This window comes from Plectropomus leopardus, chromosome 9 (assembly GCF_008729295.1).
Source record: "Plectropomus leopardus isolate mb chromosome 9, YSFRI_Pleo_2.0, whole genome shotgun sequence".
Lineage (NCBI taxonomy): Eukaryota > Metazoa > Chordata > Actinopteri > Perciformes > Serranidae > Plectropomus > Plectropomus leopardus.
In genome coordinates this window covers 30,425,760-30,432,112 of record NC_056471.1, presented here as the reverse complement: position 1 = coordinate 30,432,112, position 6,353 = coordinate 30,425,760, and positions in this window count along the sequence as shown.

The window sequence follows — 6,353 nt, the reverse complement described above, 5'->3', positions numbered from 1 at the left end:
TCAACGCGTGTCAGGGAGCAAGCACGAGCATGTGCAAAGGCACCTGATCAGCGTACCAGTCAAGTGATGTGTCAGTTGTACAGAAACGGATAAAAACAATTTGAAAGAACACAAAAGTGGTGTCAGCTTGCCACGTAGGAATAAGGTTACACGTTGGACAAGATGACTGACTGAAACATGGCATATGCATTTGACTATGACAAGTCATTTGGACATTTGTATTGTTCGTCTTAGAGACCATTTGTACTGTCAAAAAGCAATGCAGGAACAGAGAACTTGCTGAGAGTTGTCAAACATTTGCCAGAATATGTTTGGTAGCAGCCAGGTATGTTTCACCAGTGAGAAGTGCTTACAATAACACAGTGAGAAACAGAAGAGTTCAGGGCCTCAGACATAATAAACTATAAATACTTTGTCTATCTTTTAATCCATTCTAAGTGCCATGAAATATCTGTGAGATCATAATTCTCATTCGCAGTTGTGTTTCTGCATGAAATCCTGGCTGCACATTGGGGTGTGACTTTTGGAGAGACTTGGTTTGAAAGGTCTTTTTGAGGCTGGGCAAAAACTGCAGACATAAGCCAAAGAGACTCTTTCACCTTTTCCATGACCTTAATCACAGACAAAATGGAGGACAAAGAAGAGCGGGGCAATGTTCTCATGCTGGGCATCAAGATGTATGTTTTAGCCTTTACAATGATGTGTCATATCTGACCCATATTGTTACTACTAGTGAGCAATATCCTAATGCAGTAATAGAGTTTAGGTTTTATGTGAAGGGGAGAAATGAATTGCTCAGAAATTGTCAATTTTATCTGCATATGGCTTTTGTGTAAAAGATGCAGTTGCTCTTGCTTTTGCACAGTTTTTAAAACATGCTACAAATCTTAAATTTAAGATTTGTAAGAAAGATAAGAAAGAAAGATGTAAATTTCACATGCATGCCAGTTTGAGACTGCAAAACCAGTCCAGTTGGCTAAGGAAAATGTTGGCATTGTACATTTTTGCAAACCACAGATACATTAAATTTGTATGTTTATACATAATTTCACAGTGATGTAGTTCAGATTACATTTATGCCCTGATTTTGTCATTGGGAGGTGGAGGAGATTGTGGATGGCATGACAGTTGGGCGAGATGACTGCCAAGTGGTGCTTTTGTTCTTTTTTGAGACATTGGCAGCCCTTCCAGTGGCAATTGTGGCACCAAAACTCAATGTTTCTTAAGGAGACATTGGTATGGTAGCATTTCCAGGAATGATTGTGCCACCAAAACCACAATTTTTATCAAGTCATCTATGACATTTAACTCTTATTGTGCTTCCAAAAGTGTTTTTTTTTTTTAGCAAGACACTGGCAGCATTTCTAGCTGTGATTGTGACACCAGTAGCAGGTGTTTTTAAGTGAGATCAGTGCACTATGAGCCTTTATTATGCCTCGAAAACCAGGTGTTGTTAAGTGAGACACTGATGTCATTTCCAGAGCTGATTGTGCCACCAAAATCCCTCATCCTAAACCAAAACACTATTTTTTTTCCCAACAATAACGAAGTGATTTTGTGTCTAAACATAATCACACATTAATAAGTATAAAGAAACATAAAGTCTCAACATATCAGCGTCATAATAATGGACAAATGTTATATTTCCATGGTTTGCAGAAAAGTACAATGCCAACTTTTATTCTGGTTAGTGTGTTGGCATTATAATTCACTGAGAGGACTCTTCTTAATCTGCAACTTGGAGAATGAAAGTAAAATTGAGCGATGACTGTGCTTATCAGTTAGCTGAGCAGCTGCCCAGTACTCATGCAGTCTACAATCCCTTGATGTAACAGCTCAACTGACCGAGGGGGTGTCAAAATCTGTGTCTGCCTTTTATAATGCTCTATTGATCCTTTCTGTGCAGACAGCTTCTCCTACATGTTTTGTCATTCAGGTACAGTTCAGGTATGGGCTGCATTAGCTGTCTCTACACGCTAACACAAACTTTGCACATCAAAGAGCACCGCGAGCGCATTAGATTCAACGTCATCCAAACTAACACGGAGAGTTTCTCTTTCTCTCTGATGAGCGTGGCAGCCAGCGCAAGATCACTACAGAAATATGTTAATATTTTCTTTAGCAAAGGTCAAATATTTAATCTATCCCCACCCATTTTTGATATGACAGTTGAGGTATGGTGTCAGGTTTACATAGTAAAGATAAATGAAAGCATACTATGTTTGACAGGCTTTCACATCTCTGGGTCAAATTCTGTCAGAGGACAATCTTGATACAATGATGCCGTAAAAGACGAACAATGAGGCAGTAATGAGAAGGACAAAATATTTTGAATGTCAAAACTGTTTTATCAGTGCTTGATGGTGGCTTGCTGCAATGAATGATTTAGAAATTGAGTTAGAGATGAAGTAAAGGTGTTGTGGTGAAGAAAAGGAACCAGCTGAAGACGGCCAAAAAGAAGAAGACTAGAGGAATGAGAAGGAGAACAGGAGGTGGATAGTTATCAGGTTGAGACGTTTCCCCTCTTCACATAGAGTTTATTGCTGTAGATGTTGTAGTCTGACTCACTACTCTAGAGACAGGGTGGTGATCCCTCACCTGCTTCCCAACTGAAAACACTTAAAATGGGTTCATTGGAACCATGATTGTATCAAGAGAAGATATTTTCAAATATAGCACCTTATTCAGGCCAGTAAAAGTTGCCCATAACAACATTTTTGTGGTAATAGAGCATTCCTTCTACACATCTTGGTGACCCAGGATTTGGGCACCAACCATGAATCACAATGACCCTGATTCTATTCCTGCAAGGGACCATTGCATGTTGTTCCTCGTCCTTCTCTACCCTCTTTTCTTGCTATTGTCTGTCTTTGAAAAGGCATAATTTCCTTAAAGATATTTAGGAAATAGTATAATTTCATTCTTTGGCCACTAGGCGAAAATTGCCTTGCAGCCCTGTAGGCCTTTTCCATACACATGTGCTGGTTTGGCTTGGCTCGGTTTGACTTGGCCTGTCAGCGCAGCCTGTTCCTATTCCAAACTTGTAAAATAGCGCCGCTCTGTTTGTGCTTTTGGCATAAGTGTGCATTGCTAAAAGGCATCTTTGACATGCACATGGAGCTGGATGACATCAGCTGAGAACGTGGCAGGACAAAAAGTCACAGTGTTTTTAGATAGCCGCAGAGGGCCGAAGGGCCAGATGGCATCTGGCGGGTCCGCCTGGTATGTGCACAGGCGGCGTTAGGTGAGAACAAGGCCGGATGGAACCTGTTGTGTGCACATGAAATGCAGCAAAACACGAGGGAGCCTATAGGGCAGGTGTGAGGGGTCCCACAGACAAAGGACTTTGATATGGGAGTATTATGTTAGCTATGATGTTATGGGTGTACAGTGTAAGCTAACCCTAACCCTAACCCTAACCTCTAAACCTGTGTTTCTGTTGTGGGCAAGTTCAAGTCATCAGTATATCATTATCCCTCCATCTACTCTACTAAAATCTTTTTAAAACCTCATATTTCAAGAGGATATAGACTTAAATCTCCAAATGTAGTAACACTAGAATTACCTGGAAAAACACAGATCAAAGATCAAACCCAGGCGCTCAGTCAAAGAGATATAAAACTGAGAAATTGAAACAAATCATAAAATAATCTCAGAAGGTGTTTCTCTTCTCTCCCTCCTCCCGTTTGAAACAACAGGTGATATAACGTCTGATTTAAAACCCCTGACTGTTGCGGCACCAATTAGTTTGGTGTACATTTACATGTGTCTGGGGCTCATGGACACTCGTAGATCATACTGACTCAAGTGGGAGCTGTTTGGCCTGTAGCAGTACGGATGAATTATAACAGTTTCCAGCTCTAGCTTGGAGGGCCCCCGCGTTTTGGGGATGAATCAAGTTCATACATCGCCAAACTGTCCATCTTAACAAATCACCTTGCAGTCAGCTTTAAAATCATATATTTCTGCAAACAAGACTTGGGTGCTGCAAGTCTTGCTCATTAATTCTGCATGAGCACAGAAAAAAAAGAGATCACCATTATTTTAAAATGACATTACTAAAGAATATTCTGTGTGGTCAAAATTATTTCTCCCACTAAAAGAATTCCAGTCAGTTTTTGCAGTATGCAAGCCAGCATACTTTTCAGGCTATTCTTACCCACAATCCTCTGTGCAGCAGCAGATACATCACATCTTGACAGCTGATTGACAGCTGACAGAAGCTGCAATGACAGATGACAAGTTACCGATGTCAAGTCGAAAGGTAATAATAGGCATGAAATAAAATAATTAGCTGTTTAAGTGAACAAAAAAAAACATGGATTACAACAACTAAAACAATGACAGAGAAATACATATGTAGGCAAAATTTTATGAATATAAAATGTTAGAATTTGTATTCAGTCATAACTTAAAAGTTAAACATTGCAAAGTAACAACAGCAGGGCTCACGGGGTTAATCTCCGTCTCTGGCGAGTTTTGCAAATGGCTTTAAATATTCATAAATGAATATGTGAGTAAGAGGGTCGAAGGTAGGGGGCAGCATTATGAAGAAGCCCTGTTTGTGTGCATACTGCATGCGACAGTATATACTGTGTCAGGGGCGCTGTAGCACCTACTGAAAGTAAAAAGAATTAGTATGTGACTCAGAATGTGCTCATTGTGTTTTCTTGGTTTTTGGGATTTCAGTTTACTGTGTTCTTTCTCTCCATTGCTCCTATGCTTCGTCTCCTTTATTTACCATCTACGCACCTGCCGTGCATCAGCCTCATTAGTCCTTCCTGCTCCTCACTTTCTCCCAGCCAATCAGCTCTCTGCCTGTTCTTCCACCTCATCATCTTATTCCCCTCACCTGAGCTTCTCCGCCCTTTTTCCTCCAGCTGCTCTTCATCCCCTTGTCAGTCTAGTTTGTATTTAAATCCTCTTTTCACTTCCGTCTTTCTTGGAATATCTGTTTGAGTTCCAGTTGTATGCTGTATCCACCATTTGGATCCACCTGCTTCAAATCTCATGATATTTTTTTTGTTACATGAAGGTTTTCACCAAATTTCATGGCAATATGTCCAGTAGCTGTCAAGCTATGCAACTCAGAACCACAATGTCATAGAGGGGGATCACCAAAGTCTTTAGAACGTATTGGACTAAGACTAAGTGAAAACTATGACCTGCTGCTGGCACTAAAACTCAAATAAAGCGATCTCCAAAGTCATTAGGTTTCTTCTTGGCACCACAAATGTCTGTACAAAATATAAAGGCAATCAATCCAACAGTTGTTATTTCAGTAGATATTTCAGTCCGGTCAAAGTGTTACTCTGTCCTTCATAAAGCCATGCTGCCAGTGTAGCTAAAAGATATTAAACACATGATACTGTAGTTGTCCGGAGTCTGACCTCTAATATGCCAGGTGCATAGTGTCTTCTAAAAGTCTGCCTGTGTTTGTGTGTGAGTGTATGTGCACCATGTTAAGGAGAAATATGAGCCACCTAATTGCTTTTGTAGCATGTTTTCAGAGATGTAGATTCATTGCAATATGACTTAACCTTTCAACAAGTGCCCTGACATTGAAGGAAAGAAACTACGAAAGTGAAAAAAATATGCTGATTCGACTTTTTGAAGTAAAGACCCCAAAAATAGCTAACAACCTAAATGCACTGCTTAAAAAAGCTTTACTTTCATGTCTGAAAATAGATGCCTAATGGTGGGTGTTTGTCTAAGTGGCCTTTTTTTTGTAATCAGTCCATTCATTTGTCAAAAGCTCAAACTGGCTTCTTGTGAGGGACGTGGCACCACGACCCCCACTTTCCTGTAAGTGCTCTTGACTTCCAGCACATGATGCAGAACCCAAGACTCACTAATCAGCCGGCGATGTTAAGAAGAAGCCTCAAGACATGACGCGAGATAAAGACGACGGATAGAAAAACACTCGCTGAACTAAACATCCTGCTCTTCACAAACCAAGTGGTCTTTGTCCTGCTTTTCTTTTTTTTCTTCTCCACACTATTTGCTAATGAGGACTTGGGGTCAGTGTAATTGTTGCAGGAAACACCGCGCTGATCAGAGGTGCAATTTGAGGGAAAATTAGGTTCTGTCGGATGACCTCATCTCTTTGGTCGGGCAGGCCGAGCCCCAAGGCTTTTCTGATTTGTCTTCTTGGGTCAGCACCACCACATATGTGGGGTGCGTGTGTGTGTGTGTGACAGACTGAAGTGAAGTCACCAGGGGGGAAAAAATGCCAGTGAGGATGAGTCTGGGTGAGGAGCTGAGATGATTAGACCACCTACAGATGATTCAGCGCCCAGTCGAGGAGATTTACTCGTTTCTCGGTGGACCGGCTCCTCCGTGTTATCAAAGCT